Below are 23,167 nucleotides of genomic sequence, written 5' to 3' on the forward strand. Positions count from 1 at the left end.
GTTTAGGGGTAGGAGCTGGCAGTGCCAGGCGGTGCCCCGCCAATGTGCCCTGACCCGAACCTCGAGGGACCATCTGCCTGACAGAGGGAAAGCTAGTCTCCATGCTTATTCAGTTCATTGGCCTCTCTGCTGAGTCTGTCAAAAGATAGCAATTATGAGGATTCCTCAAATGGGGACACCCGTCTATTGAGAATTAGCCATGCAGTTACATATTACCTTTCGAGTACAGTGGGACCAGCAGAGGGGCTCATGCTGGAGTTCTCTCGACACAGGAAGATAGAGGAGAGGTTGCTGCCAGAGGGGTGTTCCGTTCTTTATGCCCATTACTGTGCTGTCCAAGCCCCTCCATGGAAGCCTGGAACTCACTTCCCCGCCTTGACCTGCCAGAAGCTAGGGCCAACACAGTAGTCGAAAGTGTTTTAGCTCCTGAACCCACACGCAGCTTGATTTTCAAGAGTGCTGACCATCTGCCAGATCTCACCAAAGTCACTTTATCCTATTGACGTGATTGGCAGCTGCTGACTGCTGAGAACATAGGAAACTCATGCCACTTATATAAGTGCCTAAACATAGATGTAGGAGCCTGTCAGCCCCCAGTTTCAAAAATCAGGGCATGGATGTGTTAACCCTTTGGGCACATCTTTCTTCCCAGGCGTTTGCAGAACGGACAGGTGGGGGAAAGGGAGATGTTGCAGCCATGCTGTCATTACAAATGATTTTTTTGGATGGTTTTGGAGGGCAGCCGATTTTAATAAAAGTACTCACTGCATGGGGTGGTGCCTATTAATATGCTTATACATCAAAGTAAGTGAATATATAGGTCCAGGTATTTCCATACCAGCTGTTCACATACAACAGGTCAACAGCTGGTCATGACTTCAGGCAGCACTGCCAACTGAAAATGTTCCAAAATCTTGGGAACTCACGAGATTTGCTTAAGAATCATGAGATTTTAACACAAAATAAACACTGCGTTCTTTTTAGTTTCGTTTCTGAGCCTTTAGGTTGCACTCGGGTCATAATCCCAAGCTTTTCTCCACAACTATGCAGCTAGAAACTTTTATTTCTTTAAATGAAAAAAAGAAAGGTTCTCACATCAACACGACATCAGGAGCTCAGACTTGAAGAGGGCCCCCTAAGGTTATGAGAATCAGCAACACTGACACGGATCACTAATGACATAGAACCAGAAGGGACCTTGAGAGGTCATCTAGTCCAATCCCCTGCACTCAGGGCAAGACTAAGTATTATCTAGACCATTCCTGACAGGTGTTTGTCCAACCTGCTTTTAAAAATCCCCAGTGATGGAGATTCCACCACCTCCCTAGGTGGAGTACAACGGAGGAATTATTTCTCGTGTCTTGCTTACAATACTCCTGCTAATACATCCCAGAATGCTGTTTGCTTTTTTTGCAACAGCATTACACTGTTGACTCATATTTAGCTTGTAATCTACTATGACCCCCAGATCCCTTTCCGCAGTACTCCTTCCTAGGCAGCCATTTCCCATTTTGTATGTGTGCAACTGATTGTTCCTTCCTAAATGGAGTACTTTGCATTTGACCTTATTGAATTTCATCCTATTTCAGACCATTTCTCCAGTTTGTCCAGATCATTATGAGTTTTAATCCTATCCTCCAAAGCACTTGCAACCCATCCCAGCTTGGTATCATCCTCAAATTTTACAAGTGTACTCTTTATGCCATTATCTAAATCACTGATGAAGATATTGAACAGAACCGGACCCAGAACCGATCCCAGCAGGACCCCACTCCAACATGCCCACTACTCTCTGGGAATGATTTTCCAACCAGTTATGCACCCATGAGCTGGATCAAACTGGTGACCCAGAAGTAAACAGCTCCCTAGGCCACTACTAATCTCCTTGCCTCACCTTTCATCCCAACCAACCTTGCCTTGGGGTGGTGCTCTCTGCAGGAGCCACACACCAAGGGCCTGATCCAACACCCACCAAAGCAATAGGAGTCTTTCAATTGAGTTTAGCTAGTATTACGGCAAATGGGGCATTCTGACTTCACCTTGTGCTCACTTTCCCTACCAGTAAGACCAAACCAGAGGTACAGGAATGGGTCAGCGAACACAACAGTAGGACAAAGTGGGCTTTACATTTACATGTATAAACCAACAAAGAATCACAAGCTCCACCAACTGAAATAAAGGCCTTTTATTAAGAGAAAAGAAAGGCAAAAGCATCTGTTAGAAGCAACCCAGAACCCTTTCGTATTTTGCATTGTAAGACTAATCTGATATGACATTGCATCAAACCCTAGTACACAGCTCAGATAAATCTTTCATCAATAAAGCTCATTTTCACAACCTGAAGCACATAGCAATGCCACTGCAGTTCACCTGCAGGTGCTTCTGCTTTAGGGCTCTGTCCTTAAAAACATTCCTTATGGAGTTAGCATGCTAATTCCGTGATTTTTTTTTCCTTCCTTGCACAGAGGAAAGGCTGTCAAGTTTTGTCTTCATAAAGAACCTAACACGCATCTGACCTATATAGAGTGCACAGATGTGAGTGGCCCTTCATAGCACTGCATAGATGTGTGTGCACAAAAATTAAATGTTGCCTACCCGCCTGGAAGTGGGTAAACAGACGTAAATTACCGTCATGAACCCTTAAGTGAAAGCCAACCTGGGAGTCAATCCCACTGCATTCCCGACCTTTTTGTTTGCTTTTCACAGTCCAACCCCATTTGCATAAATAGCTCGAGTGGAGCTTTTATTTCTTTACATACAAATATTCATGTGCAAATGACATGTTCAGAAGTGAGCACATTTGCATTGCTTGGGCACCTTATTGGGCTCAGTTATGGCGTCAGAATGGGACAAGAGCAAATGGATAGTGAAGTCTGTGCTACAGCCAATGCACCTGACGTCTCTCTCCCCACCTCAGCCAGGTAGGAACCCAGCTATTTTTAGGGTCCACTTGTATAGCTGAAGAAAATGCTCTTCTGCAAAATAAAAATGAAGAGGTTTTGAATGTACTAAAAATTCCTCAGCCTGCTCACCTCCCAAGCCTCTGTCCCTAAAGTGCACCATTTCTCCTTGAGATTCAACCTGTTCTGTCACTGTTCCTGTTTATAAGGGTTTAGTAATCCAGTCAGGGAACAGTAAGCATATTATGTGACTTGGGTGGCCAATCACAGGCTGACTACCAAATTCTGAACAACAGAGTAATCTAAGGAGCTGAAAGAGAACGAACAGGCCCAAACCCTTTTAGTTAAAGCTATTTGTACAATTTAGAATAATGAACAAATTAGCAAATATCAGGAACATGAAAAGAACAAGGAATGAACTGTTCACTGTTCTAGAGATTATACAAACTATTTATGTTACAGTCGCACCTAAAGGCCCCAGATAAGTTCAGGGCCTACAGTGCTAGACACTGTACAAAACACATAGTAAGAGACAGTCCAAGCCCCAAAGATCTTATAAGCTAAACAGACAAAACATAGAGGGGGAAACCGAGGCACAAAGAGGTGAAATGACTTGCCTCACATCACACTGCAGGTCAGTGGAAGAGCCAGATACAGAACCCAAATAACCCTGAGCCCCAGTTACGTGTCCCACCCACTAGACAACACCGCCACTCTAAGAGCAGGGAAATTTTGCACCAGATCTCAGTTGTCAAACAATGGGTTAACTCCTTGGAAACCAAACACTAGCATAGTAGTGGTATTTGCAAGACTTAAAGTCTTAAGCTAAATATGGTAAAACACATTCATCCCAGTGAGACTAAGACATTAACTGTGACAGAGAGAGTCTCTTTCCACCTGGCATCCCCGGCAAAAGCACCAGACTTGGAACAGTGGTTTTAGGCACATTTCAAAATATATTTAAAACGTGTGATTGCATGTACTTCTATTACACGTGAACTGAGTTTGCATACTTTCAAAGCAGATGGAGTCTGGGACTGGTGGGGTTGGGGAGAAGTGCAGCTCAGGGTACACAATGGGGCATGAGGAAACTTAGGATTTATTCCCGGCTCTGCTCGGGACCTGCTCTGTGCCCTTGAGCAACAGACATTGCATCCGATGAAGTGAGCTATAGCTCACAAAAGCTTATGCTCAAATAAATTTGTTAGTCTCTAAGGTGCCACAAGTACTCTTTTTCTTTTTGCAGGCATTCCCTCTGTTTCCCCTCCCATTCTTTGGCCATTTGGACTGTAAGCTCTTTGGAGCAGAGATTGTCGGTGTGTATGCACAGCCCCTAGCTACTGCTGCAGTGAAAAGAATAACGATGAGGATAGCTGACATGGACTAGGGTTCTTATGAAGTACTCCTCTAGCTCTCTTCCCCCAGGGTGGGGGAGGTGAGACACTGGCTTTCCTAACCAGACAGCTTCACTCTTATTCTTATGCAAAAAAAACAACAACAAAAAAACCACATTGGAAATAAAGGAGGCTTCTCAGGAAGAACAGCAATACAAACAAGCTAATGAGTTTGCATTCATTGTGTCAGCTTGTTTTCATTCCACTTGCTAGAGAAACTCCCTTTGTTAGTTGCAAGGAGACCTCTGAGTTGGCATAAAAGGAGAGTGAAGCTCTAGCACAGGAAAAACAAACATCTGCTTTCTCCATTTCCACACTCGATTGAAACTTAGTTAAAAAACAGCATTCAGAAGCAGAGTGCTTTCCTCACTGCAGTCAGCGACAGAGGGCGTCTCTCCATCGCTGTTCATTTGTTCACATGGAGACAGAAGCCTCCATCAAGTAAGCTAACAGCATCCCAGTACATCAGAAGTGTTGAAAAACTTCCGCAGGCATTTTATTAAGTGACATTTATTCATATGACTATTTTACTGTATATACATACACACTACAACATTTGCTGCAATCACTCGAATTTCCCTATTTGCGAGATAGCTCAGTGGTTTGAGCATTGGCCTGCTAAACCCAGGATTGTGAGTTCAATCCTTGAGGGGGCCATTTAGGGATTGGGGGCAAAAATTGAGGATTGGTCCTGCTTTGAGCAGGGGGTTGGACAAGATGATCTCCTGAGGTCCCTTCCAACCCTGATATTCTATGATGGCACTAGTCTATGATCACTGACCCAGAAAAATTTCAGATTTGTGGAGCCACTTGCTAAACCAAGAAGAATATTCCTCCTCATTCCCTGCCCTAAATTGTTGTGTAATGTTGCGTGCGTAACTGAGTTTGGCCCCACGGCAGGCTGCGTTTTTGGCATTAGACATAGCAATCTGATTGGACGCATAGTTTGTTCAGCCCTTCATGAGCCTGCTAGATGAGGAGCATCGAGTAAATACAAGATGTTATCCTATCATAACAGTAGGAAGGATGGCCTAGTTGTTAAGACACTGGACTAGGATACATGGATTCAAATCCTTGGTTATCTACAGGCTTTCTGGGGGACCATGGGCAAGTCACTTAACTGACTAAGGGTATGTCAACACAGCAAAGAAAAACCAGCAGCAGGCCCAGGCCTACTGATTCAGGCTCACGTTGCTTGGGCTGTGGGGTTGTTTCATTGCAGTGTAGACTTCCGGGCTTGGGCTGGAACCCGAGCTCTGGGACTTTCCCACCTCACAGGGTCCGAGAGCCTTGGCTCCCAACTGAGCCCAGGCGACATGGACACAGTAGTGAAACAGCCCCACAGCTCGAGCCTCAAGTCAACTGTCACGGGCCAGCCACAAGTGTCCAGTTGCTGTGTAGACATACCCCAGTGCCTTAGTTTGCCAGGTATAAAATGGGGCTAATACAGTATTTTGCCTATGCCCCAGGAGTATAGGTTAAAAATCCATTCATTATGAGGTGACGAGTGCTGTATTTTTTCCTTAGATGTTAGCAGCTTGTTAGACAGACCTGCTAGAGTGACACAAAGCCGGACATCAGCGTTAACAACTGTAAACCTGAACTAGAGAAGGCAACGCAGATAAAGTATGGAATGACAATAAAAGTATGGAAACATTCTTAACATAGCCTTCATTTACCATTCATGTTATTCACTTTAGCCCCTTGCTTGGAGTCCTTCAATTGGGTAATTCCCTGTATATTTTCAGAGGTGCAGTAGCTCTTGTCTCATAAGATCTGGTATTCTGAGACATACTGTAGAGGAACAAGTACGAGCAAGTATCTGAATAATGAAATCAGTGATGCACTCCCTGGGCTGACCACTGCTTAGAAATCACGTATCAGTTGATGACTGTATGCATTCTCTTGCTCTGTAGCATTTATTAGGGATTAGAATTAGTGTGTTAGAAAAATATCTGCATACCTAAGGAAGCAGCCAGAAATAAAATGTCAGGTAATGGCTTATTAATACTTGTTCCAAGTAAGACTACAGCTTCCGGGCTTGCCTCCCTTGAATTAGCTACACTCAAGTCTACCTTCAGTATGCTGGAGCAGTGCCACTCCACTGGCTTATTCTGTATATGTAAAAATGATGCCTTGCTGCCTTTATACACACAGAGGCTAGATGGGGAGCTGTGTTCCCTCTAGGATCATACCCCAGGCCATCACCATAGCATCACAATGTTCTCAAATGGGGAAATGGAAGATAGAGATGCAGCAAGTACCCTCCACCAGCCATACCACTATTAAATTGTGGTGCTAACATTTATTGGTTCTGGGCATCAGACTCAGCTATGGCATTCCTCCCACTGCTAAATATTACTTTATGGTGCCCTCACTCTTGTGTCAAACAGAAAGGACAAATAGAAGGGGACTGTTGTCCCCTTACTAAAACTCAGTGGGGATGTTCTGGTTGGCTAGCTCCCAGTACCAAAAGAAAGGGGAAGGGTCGATGGGAAATCAGGACCCTGAGACTGACAGTCCCCAGGAACAATGGGGCGAGGCCAGTGCTCCAGGTCAGCCTGATTGACAGGGCGGGCAGGCTAATCAGACAGTCAGGAGGCCAGGGGGGTCCCGTCCTCCCTGTGAGCTGGAATTGCCTGGGTCAGACAGAGTGGGGCCGAGCCAAGGAGAAAGCAGGGCCCTGAGCTGAGCTGGGGAGCAGAGGGGCCAGAAAAGCAGCCCAGGGAGCAGAGCCACAGAAGTAGCCCACAGAGCAGATCTGTGCTGGGGGCAAAGCTGCAGCACCCAGAGCCAGGGAGCTGGAGGCAGAGTAGCAGCAGCAGGCGGGCTGAGGCAGAGTGGAGCTGGACCTGAGACAGGCTGGAGCTGGAGCCTGATACAGTGAGCAGCTGAGAAGAGCCAGGAGGACCCTGGGCAGCGGGTCCAGTGCAGGGAGACGCCCCAGCCAAGAGGCCCTGCAGGCTAGACTTGGATGGGGATGGGGCGGAGGCGATGCTGGGAAGAAAGGCCCTGCCACCTAAAGCCTGAGGGCATGAGGCCAGCGCCAGAGCAAGTGACCGACCCGCAGCAGCCCCGCAGCACAGCCAGGGCCTGAGGAGGAGGCCTGGGACGTGGAAGGGAAGTTCAGTCTGTTACTCACATTCCAGAGATAGCTGGTTGTGACGTCCCAGTGCCACAGAGCAGGGTGACGTGTTTTCCTTTAACCTTTCCCATTTTTTTTTAAAATTGATTGCTGTTTAATAAATTGTATTTGCTTTGAACTCTATGTAATGATCAGTGGGTCAATCATCCGGTGCAGAGAGAGCAGCCCGGACTGGGGACACCCGAGTCCCTGCCCTAAGTGACCACAACAAGGTTGGGGGTTGAGCCTGCCAGGAATCCTGGGCCCAGCCTTGTTGGGGTTACCAGGACTCTAACATACAGGAGAGTGGAAGGGGAGCCCTTGAGGTCAGGCAAGCCTCTGGGTAAAGGTAGTGGGAGCGAGGACTCAGATCCTTTTGCTAGCCCATTTCATCAGGGTAGTGTATAAGCCAGGAAAGTTCCCCACAATAGCGGGACCATTCCCCTGCTTACACAAAGGCTCATCTGTTGCAGTATGGGAAGAGCCAGCCATTTGTAGACGGGGCCCAGTGCAGTGGTTCAAGCACTTAGAGTTTGCATTTTTTATCATCATGAAAGCAAATGGCACTTTGGTGCCTTGTTTCTTTGTTTTCATTACACCCCTGCTTGCTTTTGGGCCTGGCCTCAAAGCCTGTCTGTGTAAAGAGAGCATTGGAGGGCACTGATGAGGGTTACAAGCAAACAGCCGGAGTAGAGGCTACCCCTGATTTATGCTTCAGATGAAAGAGCTCCACCCACCTGTGAGTATACAGGGCCTGTTCATTTTGGAAAAGAGGTAATTTAAGGTCCATTTTGTAACATTTGCTGACAGAACAAAGAGGAAGGACCGCAAAAGATGATCAATGCTTAGCTCTGTATGAAAAGTGATTCGATAAGCTGCAGAAAATAAACAAGTAATCAGGGCCCAGGAGCCTGGATAAAAGCTGACAGAGGAATTGCATTTTTTCCTAAGCAAATATTACCCAGCTAATGGCTGGGCTCAGAAAGGTCCCAGTTCTTTGAGGAGAGGCAAGAGTTCAGCGACCCTCATGCCTGTGGGGCAAGACACCAGCTTTAATACCTTTTGTGGAACTATTATAATGAAAAGTTTATAAACCCTCTGTCCCCTGACACCACTGGGGGCAGTTCTGCTTCCAGAAGGAAATAAGCTACTAATAAGTTAATAAATATACCCTATGGAAAGATTATTTACACCACATTCAAATTATTGGAGAACACCTTCTTTTGACAGGTTTCAGAGTAGCAGCCGTGTTAGTCTGTATTCGCAAAAAGAAAAGGAGTACTTGTGGCACCTTAGAGACTAACCAATTTATTTGAGCATAAGCTTTCATGAGCTACAGCTCACTTTTTTTGCTTCACTATATGAGACCCTTCCATTCCCATTTAAGATGGAAACCAAAACACAATCACTTTTGATGTTTCTTTCAGTGATTGTTCATGTGTTTTTGATGTTGTACAATTGAATATTCAATTCATACCAAACTCTTTTGGTGACATTTTACCATCACACACTTCTCTCAGCTGTTTCTTGCATTCAGTTAATAGAGAGAGGATTACATGAGGTAAATGGGGGTGCCTGCTGTATAGGTTGATCAGAGGGCCTTTTTGAACAATGATCATTGAAAAAGTTGCAGTTCCAGGGTTTAGTTTCAGGGCTTAGGACAGTGATCCTACCATAAGAACCAACAGGGCTCCATATGGGCACAGGAGTCTGCTCATGGAGGTCTCTTGGCAAGATCAGACCTTTAGCCTCCATTACAGGTGCTGGTAGTATTCACCCCAGCTAACTTTTAGAATAGACCATATGTGCTGGCAATACCTTCAAGGCCCACTTGTGCAATGGTGCTACTCGTGTCAGTAAGGCTCACCAACATAAGTAGGGGATGCACAGTCAGGTCCTAAATTCTAATAGCAAGATCCATGGTCAAATCAAGTTTAACTTAACTTTGAACTATTACAGAGGAGCCAAACAAGCTTCTACAAACTGGAGTTTTTGCATGGATCACAGCAGCTTTGTGTTCCTTTTATAACATCTGACGAAGCGAGGTACATCTGACGAAGTGGGTATTCACGCACGAAAGCTTATGCTACAATACGTCTGCTAGTCTACAAGGTGCCACTGGACTCTTTGCCCCTTTTATAACACACGCCCTGCCACAATCCAAAAGCCACAAGCAGATACTCCCTTGTAACCAAACAACCTCATACAGACACAGCGATACCTGTCTGACGCAGCCCATCTGAAGCCTGGCCTCCAGCAGTGACATTAGCATTCAGGCTAAGCAGTATTGGTAGTTCTGGAATATCATTCTAGGAGGGACTTCTAAGATTTCCACCCATCCCATACCAACACCAAAGAACCCACCACTTCTGAAGCATCTCCACTGTGCTTCAGGACATCCTGGTTAGGAACAAATTCACTTCCCCCATAGGCTTCCATCAGGCGGCACTCCTTCTTAATTAGCTCTTGCGTCAGTCACCCCCATCTTCATATCCTCTTGCCTGGGCTGTTCTAATTAGGTCTACCTTGAGGCAGGCAAGTCCAGGTTGAGTGCAGGAGCTAACAGGAGCGCAACAAACCCTAGCTGTCAGGTGAAAGCCAAGGATCTGGTTGCTGTATATACAGCCCTAAATGGTCTAAATACAAATCTCTTTAGGACTGCTCCAGCACAGGGTATGATCTGAGCTTCTCTGGATCACGAGAAATTGATACGTGAAGAGAACACTTGGCAGAGCTTTGTCAGACCCGGGCCCACGCCTCTGGAATTCACTCCCTGTGGAAATATAACTGAGTGCAGAACTAGAAGGAGATGGAGATGAACTTTTCTGTCCAGACCCTTCCAAATCCTGCTTTCCCAAAGGGCTAGCAAACCTGAAGTCAGCAGGCAAGCCTGGGATTTGGGCTTCTCTTAGTTAGATCGTGAAGGTCTCATCTTAAGTCTTGTAAAGCATCCATGTACAAAAGCATCTAGATACCAGGATGATGGGCATTAGTAACAACAGCTTCTGCCCATGCTCCCCCATGCTAGAAGACATGTGCCTGGCTCCAAGGAATTGGTTATGTAATCAACTTTTTTTTTTTTTTTTTTTTTAAGAAAAAAACCCCAATTCTGACTGTATACGTCTGGCTTCATATATGGGTTCCCATCACCGTTATATGTATTGACGCTGACATTTACTCTGGCAGGAGATTTTACTATTCACCCTCATGTCCATGCTTAATTCTTTTACTGAAAGGCAGGACTCCACTTGGAACAATTTGACGCATCTCTTCTTAATATAAGAAGTGGCACAGTGTAAAGGCTGGGTCTAGCTACTGTTTGGGTTTTGATACTGGAGGAGCTGGACCTGAACTTGCTAGTATCCTCACCCTTGTTCATTTTTCCTTCTTATAGCTCCCTACAGTAGCAGTCTGAGACATATACACCGTTATCCTTACCATAGTGTAGTAGAAAGCCCAAGCTGTCTGCTGGGGAAAGCATCTGAATGATGAAGCAGCACCCCTGTCAGTTTCTAATCTCCTGTGGTACCAGCATATGCTGAGTTGATGCTGCAGATTTCAATAAGAGACTATTTGTATTAGGCAGGGAGAGAGACACATAGCCCAAAGGTCTCCATGCCATTTAACTTGCTCCTATTTTCTAAAAAACAAATGCCATTCACTTTCCTTTGATTTTAAACAAAGATCTTTTTGAAGAAAAGAAGGCAACTCATGCAATATCTCTAGTAAACCCTTCCAAAGGAGAAGAACAGATGCACTAGAGGAACAAGGAAGCTGTTTGTAGCACTGGGGAACCTGGGTTCTAAATCCTAGTTTTAGGGTAGGAGTCAAGAGCTACAATATCAGGCTCAAAGCAGAACCAGTCCTGCTCCCTGTAATGTCAATAGCAGAACTCCCAGTGACTTCCATGGGAGGCAAGACTGAACCCAATATGCTTCAGCATTTCTCCTTTGTGGGACAGAGGAGAAACAGCCATCTCCTTTTAGGCCATCATTCAGTTTCTGACTCTTCTAAAGAGCGGCTTGGAAATGGTTCTGGCCTGTGCTTTTCAAGAAAAGGAAGAGACAAGCCCTTTTGAGTGGAAATAGCAGCTGCAGAAATTCATTTGATCCCTGTGCAGACAGACACGTCCAACACAAAGATTCTGGACTGAAAGACACAAGTGTCCTGATAAGATCAGTAATGAAGAGGATTGTCATTTTGAGTCCGTGTGGCAGAGTTGGGGGCTGAGCCTCCTCTGTCTGTGTAACTCTTGTTTGGTTCAAATATGACTCGTGCTGCCCTGAACAGGGTGTCCCACTAATTAGCATCCTCTGTCTGTTCAAGCAGGACTGTTTATAGTGAAAAATATATATGCACAGTTAAGGAAGAGCAGCCTTGGAGAATGAGTTTGTTTTAGAACTTGACCTCTGCAGTATTATAACCTCCTTTGTAATTTCACTAATGAGGTGGCTTTGAAGGGTTGTATTTATGCCCCTTTAATGCTATCACAACCTATCTAATATTGCTAATCCAGAGAATGAGTTTTTGGGCTCTCTGAAGCAGTAACCTGTCCTCAGCTTTCGCCTCATTATTAAAATTGAAATAGTTATCTCTGATGCTCCTAGTACTTGACTTTTATTAAAAACACAGATAATTTCTCTCATCCATTGTTAAGATCCTACAGAGCTCAGATCCAGCTTTACAGTCTTCATATACATGGTCTATTCACCGGTTGCAGGGCTTGACCCGATCGAAGTCAATAGAAAAAGTCCCATTCACTTCACGGCCTCTGGATCCTGCTCACCGACGAACAGAAACAGGATACTAAGGATGACTGGCTTAGGTTGCATGGAGCAGATGAAGATATAAGAAAGGTTCGTGAATTTCTGAAAAAGTTGAAGGGCTTTTTGCAATTGGCATGAATGTTCCTCATTTGTAGAAGAATGGAGGGTTACCTAGAATGTGCACAGTAAACAGTTCTCCTTTGTCCCACTTCATATCATTATAATCCTTTGCTTGAAGATCTCAGTTTCTGATCCTAACAGGTAGCCCACCCGTAAAAACAATCTTACATTCACGTATTAAGTCTGTAGAACGCCAGCAAGCTGCTCTTAAGTCAGTCTCTGCACTCATGTCACCTCAGTCCCATCTTCTGTAAAGTATGTATAATTACATTTACATCAGCGATGCAGCTACCAGAAATCTGACCCTCTAAATCAATATACATCTCTGAGTCATAGGAACTAGATACTCTCACTCGCCTGAATTCCTTACAAATAAGAAACTGGTACTGGTGGGGGGAGGAGGAAACAGACAGTTCAAGCTGTGCCAAGGAACAGTGCTGCATTCTTGGGCAACAGCAAAATCAACTTAATCACAAATGACAACTTCTGAAAACCTTCTTTGGATTTATCCCTTGCATTTTTCTAGGCCAGCTTGAAAACAAAAGCTTTGTCGTCTTCTTAAAATGCAATGGCCTCAGGCATTCTTAAAAAGTGACATAACTCAGGTCTGAAAAATGCCTATTGGCTTTCAGATTCTCCTAAGAGCCTCTCTTTACTATTCAGCTTGATTCAGATCAGCATGAATTCTACTGATTAACCTTCCGCTAAGAATATAAATCTGAAAAGTATAGATTTAGGATGATATTTTAACTAGCTCATTAAAACTTTATAGTTATGAAAAAATAGCTTGTTATTTGCTTGAAACATTTTCCTTTTCCCCCTTAGTATGTTATGAATTTATAAACCATTTGCTGGGACATTTTATCCTAAAGTTAGCTCTGTTCAGCTCATTATTTCAGTTTTTCCCCCCCAGCATGTATTACTTGCTAGACATATTCAGTCTTTCCATAGTTACTTCCTAGTTTCAAATCAAACAATGTCTTCAGACTAGCTTTCAAATGAAGCCTGACCCCAGAGACACACATTTTAATTCTGAAATAAATTCCTTTTGTGTTTTTCCAAACAATAGAATGCAACCCTGTCCAGAGTAACACATAAGGGAATGACGTAGCGGGGGACAGGAAGAGATTCGGATCTCTTCAAATGAAGCTCAGCCATCTCCAATATGCATAACTAACATTTTGGAAAATTCTACAATAGCTTTAGCATATCAAGGAGCTTCTGAGATTTTACATCCAGAGGCCTTTCCCTTTGACTAGATATAAAATTCTAGGCCTGAAAGTTACAGAACACAAAGTTACAGCCATCAATACAGAACACAAATCAAAGAAAGTTCTGCTGCTTTTACTTAATAATTTGGTGCATGGGTAGCTAAAGAGTCTCCTGGTGCTGAGAATGTTTTATTTTTTGAGGGACTGTGTCTTATTTCACACAAGCCAGTCTCCATTTGTTGAGAGACTTAATCCTCCCCTTACAATCTGTAAGTAAGGCATTCTTCCACAATCACTGCCTATTATCTGCCTTTTCTAAAGAAAGTGGTTCTTAGAGACACACCTTCTTTGCTTTGCCATTTCCTTAAAATCCATTGACAATGTTATCTTGACAGTCAGAGCCAACATACAGGCAATCTTTCATTGGCACAGCACTGAGAACTAAAAGAATACCTGTCTTACTATATTCACTTCATGAAGAAAGGTCTTAGGTTCAAACAAGCCTAATTCTGCTGCTTAAAAAAAAAAAAAAAAGCCTTAAAAACTTCCAGGAATAATTAGTGTGACAAGTGGCCATTAGAATCTCTGACAACCTACCTACTCCAAAGAGCCTTTTTTCTTTTTACACTGCTTTGGTGCAACAGTGTCTAGATTTTGGTCACACAACATGTGCATCTTAGTCATCCCCCCCATCCCCCCCCGGGGGTGAAAGAGAAATCTCAGTTAAAAGATGCAAAAAATTCTACATTGCTTAGAAGCTCCTCCTGCACCTGCTTTCTTTAGTCCAATGACATGAAACTTTTTCCCAAATAAAATTAGACCCAAATCATAAGAAACAGCAAAATGAAATGATACAAAAACCCAACTGAACGTCCCACCCCCGAAACTGACAGATCCTAAACCACCAAATTGACTATCTGAGATGGATCACCCGGCCCCTAGCTGTAACAGGGGAAGATGGGCTAGACTTGAGGGATTTAGCTCCTTAGCAAATACAGGTCTGAGCCCCTGCACTGCTCTCTCCCACTCAAGAGACCACTGTCATATAGATGTCTCCCATAACAGCTCCTCCTGGGCACCACACACTGTTATAGGCTATTGATTAGCACGCTTATGGCGCCTACTCACAAAAGGCAAGTCAATAATAACCTGTTTAATATGAAACAGCATGCATCCAGCCTCAGGAGCTGTCAAATTCAGCTTTAAAGCCCTCCATCCTTTAAAGTTCAAAGAGGAGAGCTACCAAGCATGGAGAGACTGCAGGGAAGTGGGAAAGCCTCAGTTTGAAGCTCAGTGCAACCTTCTGAGAAGTAAGCTTAAACCATCTACAGTTCTCCCTTTACTGCAAAAGGTGGCTTAGTTTACAGAAGGTCATCAGACATGGAAGAGATTAGACGTGGGAATATCTTTATAAATAGGCATAGTTTCTCTCTAATCTGGTTTCCTCTTAAACAAATGGAGTCCAACACAAATAGCCAAGCCTTTGAGAGCGCAATTTTGTATGAAAAGTGGATTTTTGTTTATAGTCTCCAATGGCCATTGAAATTGCCACTACAGATATAGCAGTGGCAACCTGTCAGCTTCAAGTATTGTATGTTAGAAAACTATCACTTAAAAAACAAAACAGAAAAAGTGTTTTTAACAATAACAGGCAAAAGATTTATTTCAAGCCCCCATTTGCTACAAAGAAAGCACTTTTGTTCAGGTGTGGTTCAAGTTGACATGGGATTTGATTAGTGCATTCAGTCTATTCAGTCAGCACAAAGCATCTTAAATAAGTTCCAACAGGCACAATAGTAATCTTAGCCGCAGAGAGCACAGGGTTTAAATTTTACAAGAGCGATAAAATAACCTGTTATCATTTCACTCACTACTACTTTTCCAAACAGCACCCCTGATTGCAATAACGGATAGAAGTGTTCTTTTGAACATAACAAGCAAACCCAGCAGCAAAGATACATGACAAAAAAACACAGACACACCTGGGTCAATATATTTCCATCAGTATAGCGCTGAGACACAGGGAATGGTATGGCATCCAATCAGAACTGGTTTATTGTTTCCCTCATAGTGGATTAAGGTAGAAAAGGTTTTATCCCACACTCTGCAGGTGAAATCTGGGCCCCTTTCAAGTCAATGGGTGCTTTGCCATTGACTTCAGTGGGGCCAGGATTTCACCCGGATAGTTTCTGAAACATGAAAGTTTCTTATCCGCCAGCCTACCGCTGTTGATGCCTCTGTCCTCTTTCCCCCTTCCTGTTCTTCCCGCATTACTAGACAGGTCAAAAACCTTGAGTCAGGTCAATACTCCCAAGAAAATCACTTCCGAACAACAGTTTAAAAAAAAAAAAAAAAGAGGGGAGGGGGAATTCTCATTTCCTTCAACACATCCATTTTTTAAAATATCTTCCAAGAAGATTCTATGTATTTTTGCAAGACCCAAGGCTGTAATATATCCAAGAAAAAAAAAAGGGGGGGGGGGGCAACACAAAAATTTAAAAGTTAAGAGAAAGAAGAAACCACACACAGCATTCAAACATTGGCACCTGCAACAAGAAGGACAAATGCCTCTGAAAACAGAGCAGGGCAGTGCTTAAAACAAACCCACTTTCAAAACAGACTTTTTAAAAGAGGGAGCATATTTCATTTTTAAAAAGGAAAATAAGAGGGATCAAAGGAAGGAAAAATTAGCGGGTGCGTCAGAAAGCGAGTTTAATTGCTGCATCTCACACTGTAAGTGGCAGAAACAAAGAGACAGAAAGGGTCTGATTTAATAGAAAAAAAAATCCCATACACCTTTTATTGGAAAAATGTTTTTAAAAATCAGGATTAATTTACTAAAAGAAAAAGACTCGGGGGGGGGGGGGGAAGCAGCCCAAGAAGAAAGAAGAAGAAAAAAAAATACTCACCAAGCAAGAAAATGTCAGAGGTAAAAATGTCAAAGAAGAAGTGAGTGAGTGAGTGAGTGAGAAAGGGGAGGAGGAAAGAGTGAAAGCCAGCACAGCACAGCACACACACAGAAAAGCAGCAGCAGCCCTAGCTACTGCTGCCCGTCCAAGCCAGCGCCTGTCCTCAACTCTAGGGCGCTGCGAAGACACTGACAGCAGCAGCGCTCAGTCCAGCAGCTGAGAGCCCTCCCAGCTGCACGTACCATTGCCGGAGCCAGGGAGGGGGAGAAAAAAAGCCCTCCCCCCACGGTCTCATCTCCTCTGCCCTGCGGAGATGCTGCGAAGCAGCCAGTGGGTGCATAGCTTGGGGGTTACACGGCTTCACAAGCCCCTGTCCCCGGGAGGGTCTGAGTGTTCCCAGTTTCTGGGAGTGGAGAAGCCTCTCTCCCCCAGGCTGCTGATGGAAAAGGCCAGCTCCTGGAGGTAGCAAATGTGGGAGAGGGAGGAAGCCCAGAGGAGGGGTCTGGCAGCTGAGGCTTAGTGCTAATCTCTGCTTGCTTGTATCCCAGATGTGAGCCCCTTCAGTGAGCAATGTAATCACAGTGGGATCTCCTGCTGGAGTGCCCTGCAATTGCTGTGGGTGGCAATGGTTGGATCCTTGCAAGAAGGGATTGGCTTGCTCCTCAGAGGAGAGGGCTGGTTAGCAGTGTGGGGCGCCCAGCAGAGCAGGCATGCTGCAGGGAAGAGACACAGCTCAGCCCACGTAGCCTGGAACTCCCCTATGGCAGAGAGGGGAACCTCGGTTCCATCCATGCGTCCTAATGCGCACCATGCACTGCTGGCTGTAGGGTCTGATCCAGAGAGCCCTTACTCACTTGAGCAGTTCTCCTTACGGTAGTAGCTTGGCTGAAATGAAGGGGACTTCTCGCGTGAGCAAGGACTACTGAAATGAGTATGGGTTTGCAGGATCAAGCGCATGGTGAACAGACTAAAATGGACCCAGTGGTGCAAACTTTACTCACCCAAGTAATTTAGGAAAATGGTAATTGCCAGATTGGATCAGACCCAGGCTCGATCTAGCCCAGTATTTGGTCTCTGACAGGGGTCAGCACCTATGTTGCAGAAGGTGGTGCAGAAAGTATGAAAAAGCACAATTACAGAATTATCTGCCTACAGGGGATAATTTCTTATCTCTTCTCAGCTACACCTTGACTTATGACCTGAAGAATGAGGATTTATATCCCTTTTATGTTTAAAATTCCCCTGTGTAAAGTAATGGTAGCTGGCCAGTAGGCGTGGCAGAATTTGCTTTTGATTTTTGTTATAATTTTGACAGTATCTTGGTGTTTAAGCTTTGTTATTTTCATCAGTTTAAATCTTCAGAGTTTTGGGAAATTATGGGAGACAGACAATTATTATTTCATGATTGTAGATGTTGAGATTCAATAAATTGTGGCTTTGTAACAGTTAAAACACAAATGATCAACATCACATGGCAAAATATACAATGTCAATCACCTTAAAGCAAACTAATAAATTCTCAAGCAGCATATTTCTTACTTTGACTGTCTGTAAATTTCAATTATGATCAATGTAAATATTTTTCATTTGGTTTATGCCTCTGATGAAATTGGCATTTACCAATGCAGTCCCTGTTAATCTCTTGGCTTTAGTAATAGCCTGTAGAAGAGTGTTCCACAGGTTAATTATGGAAATCAGGGTCCAATCCTGAAAACCCCTATTCAAGTGAGAAGTCTCATTGAAATAAAAAAGATTAACATTTTTTGGCAGAATTGGGCTCAGATGGTTGCTTCTTTGAGCCAGGATAGTACAGTGGTGGCTGCTACAGAGAAGCCTACATTGGATAGGAACCATGGGTGAAATCTTGACCCCACTGAAGTTTTGTCACTGATTTCAAAAGGATCAAGATTTTCCACCCCATCTCTTTTGTTTGTGAAGAGCCACCGTCAGCTCTGGTGTGTAAATAATACAATATAACAGAGTAACCTTGATACATGTGTGAGTGCCATTGAAGACTCTGGGACTGTGTGCATGACTGAGGGTTACTCCTGTGAATAACGGTGATGGGATCAGCCTCAGAGTTCTGAAGTGTTCCAGTGCATTGCAATGGACCAAATGCAGTCCTACGCACAGTGAACCTCACCTCGGAGTGACTCTCCTGTGTGAAATCCATCTGTGTACTGCAGTACCATTCCCTAATGCTTCTGCTTACCGTCTGCACTGTTTCAAGCCACTACTGGAACGTTTCTGAGATACCTGCAAGGAGTGAATGGATAATTAACCGTCAAGATAGAGTTAGCTCCCTTCTTGGGTTTCCTAGTCGCTTCCGTGTTGGTCTTTTAGTGCTTGATCATGCAAACAGTATTTAGCACAGTGTTTCTACCAATGGAAGGAGCTACTGGGCATAGTGCTTTCTAGTAATGGGGCTACGTCAGGGTATATACACTAGTTCAATAGTAGACTCTTGAGAAAGGAAGTGTCTATTTTTCTCATATGCAGTCAGCTGTCGACTGGAGAAAATGTTATCCAGAGAGTAGATCATCGAGCTATGAATTAAAAGACTTCTCTATTTCCAGCTCTGTCTTTGTCTATGATCTTGGACAAGTCATGTTTCTCTGAGCCTCAGTTTCTCTATCTATAGAAGGGGGATCACAATTAGAGCGGGCCAAAAAGTGGGGTGGGGGATGTCAGACTTTGAGCAAAGAACAGAAATACTCCAGCTGAAAGCCAAAATGTTTTAATTCTGAAATGATGCCTCTCTAGGTGGGGCTCCCTGATTGGACTACATCTCCCATGATGCACCATGGCCTCCCCGCTTGATGAGGGGAGGCCATGAATTATGGCAGGTACAGTGCCAGAGCACCATTTTCCCAGAACCACAATAGGTAGATGCCCACAGTGAATCATGGGAGATGTAGTCAAGCTGCGGATCCTGATTCAAAGGATGATTGTGAGAAACTGCACTACAACTGCCAGGAGGCATCGCAATGACATTTTAGAATAAGATATATTTTTGGTTTTGGCCAGAAATCTTTCGGTATTTAGCCAATTTTTTTACATATATAGTTTTGGGGCTTTTGTTTATTGTCAATAATATCTTTCTGTGGAAAGTCAACACTTTCCACAGGAGTTATGTTCACTCAAAAAATCCAAATTTTCCATCAAAAACAGTTTTGATGGAAATTTTTTGACCAGTCCTAGTCAGTTTTTACCATCCTTTTTAAAGTGATTTGAGATCTATGGATGCAAAGCAGCATGAAAGTATTTGGTATTGTCAATTAATAGGAAAAATGGATGAAATAATTCTTTGGATAAGGCCTTTTGCCATGAAAGGGAAAGTATTTATTTTTAACACCTTCCATCTTTTTCTTATTAATAATGCTGCAGAGAGGTGTCCCTCAGAGATGCTGCAGGAATACTTCTGAAGTTAAGACTTTTGATCACAAAGAGAAATATCTTCTCCCATGACTGACTGAGCAGGATTGGTTGGATTTTTTTACCTTTTCCTACAGAGCGGAAAATACTATGACAACCTGGCTAGGGAAACAAATTATTATTATTAATAACAAAAATAAGTGAGTTGGCCAAGGTCACATAGTACATCTGTGGAAGGGCTGGAAATGGAACCCAAGAGTCCACGGTCCCATTCCCATGGTAAGAGGAAAATATAACATTAAATTAACCTCCCTGCTGTATTAAGGATCAGATCCTGTCCTTTCTTTCACAGAGGGACCTGTGGGACCAGCGCTATTCATATATAGAAATGGGGGTCTGCACCATGGAACTGTGCTCCTTGTGTGTCTCTGCATCCTAGCAGAGACGGGCAGTGTTCAAGGAGAGGCATGAGGCAGGGATGGGTGAGCAGTGGGCCAGGGGATCTGGAACTCTGAAGGGGAGAGTGGCTGCTGGATTCAGAGGGATAGCACCCTGGAGTCAAGACTAGATGTACAGCAATCCTGCTCCTGTTCTACAGCTTTAGGAAGGATTCTTTGCCTCTGACCCTCCCCCAGCCTTTTTGGGGAGGTGCAGAGAGGCACTGCCCCAAGGGGAGGGACTGTGCATTGACTTCAGTGGAGTTACTCTTGAACAACACACATTTAAGTCAGGAGTACGTGACCACAGCAGGAGAGGAGATGACTTTGTCCCTCATGCAATATGAGGTCCCAAGGCTCATTGTTTCTAATGTATCTGATTAGCAATTCCTTTGCTTTTCACCGACCTCCCAGAGTGATTAGGAAAAACGAGCACAAAGTTCTTTCTGAGCCCATCTTCTACCCCGCTGGTGCTTCTTGCCTCTAGAAACTGAGTTTGAAAATCTGGGAAATCTAGACCAGAAGTTAAACCTTCAAAAATGTATTTAGAACTTTTAAAATGTTTGGGTCTTCCCTCCCTAAGATATCCCTGACTTTAGGCCTTTGGACTTGTCAAGGTTCCTTCCCCACTCTGAACTCTGGGGTACAGATGTGGGGACCTGCATGAAAACCCCCTAAGCTTACTTTTACCAGCTTGGGTTAAAACTTCCCCAAGGTACAAACTATTTTACCTTTTGCCCTTGGACTTTATTGCTGCCACCACCAAGTGTCTAACAAATATATAACCGGGAAAGAGCCTGCTTGGAAATGTCTTTCCCCCCAAAATCTTCCCTAAACTCTACACCCCCTTTCCTGGGGAAGGCTTGATAAAAATCCTCACCAATTTGCATAGGTGAACACAGACCCAAACCCTTGGATCTTAAGAACAATGAAAAAGCAATCAGGTTCTTAAAAGAAGAATTTTAATTGAAGAAAAAAAGTAAAAGAATCACCTCTGTAAAATCAGGATGGTAAATACCTTACAGGGTAATCAGATTCAAAACACAGAGAATCCCTCTAGGCAAAACCTTAAGTTACAAAAAGACACAAAAGCAGGAGTATCCATTCCATTCAGCACAGCTTATTTTATCAGCCATTTAAACAAAACAGAATCTAACGCATATCTAGCTAGATTACTTACTAAGTTCTAAGACTCCATTCCTTTTCTGTCCCCGGCAAAAGCATCACACAGACAGAGAGAGAGAGTCTTTGTTTCTCCCCCCCTCCAGCTTTGAAAGTATCTTGTCTCCTCATTGGTCATTTTGGTCAGGTGCCAGCGAGGTTATCCTAGCTTCTTAACCCTTTACAGGTGAAAGGGTTTTTCCTCTGGCCAGGAGGGATTTTAAAGGTGTTTACCCTTCCCTTTATATTTATGACAGGACTTGATTTTGTTCTGGAGAACAGAGGTAGGGCAGTTGTATACCCTTTCCCTTTCTTTTTAATGATTTTTTAATTTTCTTCCTTAGGTACAGAAAGAACAATGAAGCAAACAATGTCAGAGGAAAAAGAGAATTCGCTCCAGAGTTACATAGCAACAAATCTGCAACAACAGACGTTAAGAATTCCAATAAAGAGAAGATTCTGTTTTTCTTTCTCAAGTACTCCAGAGTTATTTGTGCCTTCTGAATAGTGAAGCCTGTCATTAGCAACCACACAAGGGTCTGGCAAAAACAAAACAAAACAAAAGCCTAACAGAAGTGGATTTCCAATAAAGGTGAAGCAGAAGTGTACTTGCTGTACTGGAGGATGCTTTCAGGACAAGAGGTTGCCTAGTAAGGATGACTGTGTGGGCTTTATACCCATTACTGATGAGTAAAATGAGCAGCCCGGAATTGCTGCTGTGTTAAACAGGGCTGCCTAAATGTAGCTGTAACTCATTGGAAAACAGCCCTCCCCCAACTTTAACATGATCATTTTCTAGTTGAAAAGAGTATGAAAAGGTTAGAGAAAATAACCACTTGAAAATCCATAAACCAAAAAGGGGAGGGGAAACACCCTGCAAACAAATTCAAAATGCAAAAAAAAAAGAGTTTCATTTCATAATGATTCACAGTTTACTTTGTTTTGATTTTTTCCAAGAGGCAAATCAAAGTATTTTGTTGAAGTCGATATTTTCCAAGTGAACATTATCACAGAAGCCATATTTTTCCCATGGAAGACTTTTCAGTTAAAAAAAAGGTTAACCAGCTAAAATTCTAGTATTGTGCTAATAGTTGAGTGCTAGAAAGTGAAACTGTCTAGTTTTTTCCCCCACTCTGAAAACTGAATGGAACTGAGTGAACAAATACAATCCATACCTCTTCGGTGTGGCACTCTGACCCTTTCTAGTGGTGACTGGGCACATTTAGAGCTTGATGAGCCTGGTACAGCCTTGCTTGATGGAATCCTGTCTTTTAGCTCAGGCAGGAGAAGTTCATGCTGTAAGACCCAGAGGTTCCAGGTTTGCTCCCCGCTGCCAACATCCCACTCGGACGTAGCATTACACAGCAGCAAGAATGATGAAGACTGTCAGATTTTAAAAATTCGTTTATCTTTATTAGTGATTCTTGAGATGACGAACACAGGGAAGAGACAGCGGACCAGAGCTGATGCAATCAGTGTAGCCTTGTTGACTTCAATGGAGCCCTCTGATTTACAGCAGCCAAGAATCTGGTCCTGTGACTTTATATATATATGTGTGTGTGTGTGAAATATGGAGACCTGCTTCTACCACTGGCTTTGGGTGCTTGGCATTTAACTCCTTTCTTTGATCAGCTCTGCCTGGGTCAGCAAGGACAGAGCAGAGAAGCAAGAGACAGAGACCAGCAGGTATCAATCCTCTCTGTCTGCAATTCCCCAGCCTATCTCTGGGGAGCCACAGCACGGTCTCACCCTTGCATTGGCTGGGTGAGG

The 23,167-nt window shown here is 43.7% G+C and overlaps 1 protein-coding gene across 5 annotated transcripts in view; it reads right to left on the reverse strand.

Moving 5' to 3' along the window:
- Positions 1-16,636, reverse strand: part of RALY (RALY heterogeneous nuclear ribonucleoprotein) — a 281,974-nt gene extending 265,338 nt beyond the window's left edge. For 2 of the 5 annotated variants that reach the window (XM_048820190.2, XM_075118841.1), the window contains exon 1: positions 16,425-16,636. The gene's annotated coding sequence lies outside the window, so the exon portion shown is untranslated. Of the gene's footprint in view, positions 1-15,497; positions 15,804-16,424 lie in introns of those variants that run through there. The other 3 variants (XM_048820192.2, XM_048820188.2, XM_048820189.2) reach the window with 2 other exon arrangements.
- Positions 16,637-23,167: the final 6,531 nt, after the last annotated feature.

This window comes from Caretta caretta, chromosome 13 (genome assembly GCF_965140235.1).
Source record: "Caretta caretta isolate rCarCar2 chromosome 13, rCarCar1.hap1, whole genome shotgun sequence".
Classification (NCBI taxonomy): Eukaryota; Metazoa; Chordata; order Testudines; family Cheloniidae; genus Caretta; species Caretta caretta.